Here is a 399-nt window from a genome sequence, read left to right as displayed (position 1 = left end):
AAGCTGCTTCTATGTGACATGCAGTAGATTGGTAGAGGTAGCACTGGCAGAAAGGGCTGGGAGCAGAGAGGAGAAGAGTATATCGAACAGAGGAAAGGGATTGGAGTGGCACTTGGGAAGGGCATGGGGCTAATTTGGGGCAGGAAATTTGGCAGCAGGGGAGTGGTGGCTACTAATGCTGTCACCCTCCCCCTGCCAAATTCCCAAGCCCGGCCACACTCCCATCCCCACATCTGGATCTGGGCCAATCCACCCCCATCCGGTTCCTTGCCCCTTGGTGGGACCGGATTGGGGCCAAGCAATATCCCCTTTTCCTCTTCAGGGCTGGGCCATGCCTCTTCTCTTCCCCCCTCCCCTTCCTCCCATGGGTCTAAACCACTGGTTCTCAACCTTTTTTGC

General features: G+C 56.1%; 1 protein-coding gene across 2 annotated transcripts in view; it reads left to right on the top strand.

The window, feature by feature from the left end:
* The window catches only part of VPS13A (vacuolar protein sorting 13 homolog A), a 222156-nt gene that overhangs the window by 130234 nt on the left and 91523 nt on the right, over positions 1 to 399 (top strand). The window lies entirely within an intron of this gene.

This window comes from Gavialis gangeticus, unplaced genomic scaffold (genome assembly GCF_001723915.1).
Source record: "Gavialis gangeticus isolate Ggan-Ray unplaced genomic scaffold, GavGan_comp1, whole genome shotgun sequence".
Classification (NCBI taxonomy): Eukaryota; Metazoa; Chordata; order Crocodylia; family Gavialidae; genus Gavialis; species Gavialis gangeticus.
This window is presented reverse-complemented; position numbering and strand designations above follow the sequence as displayed.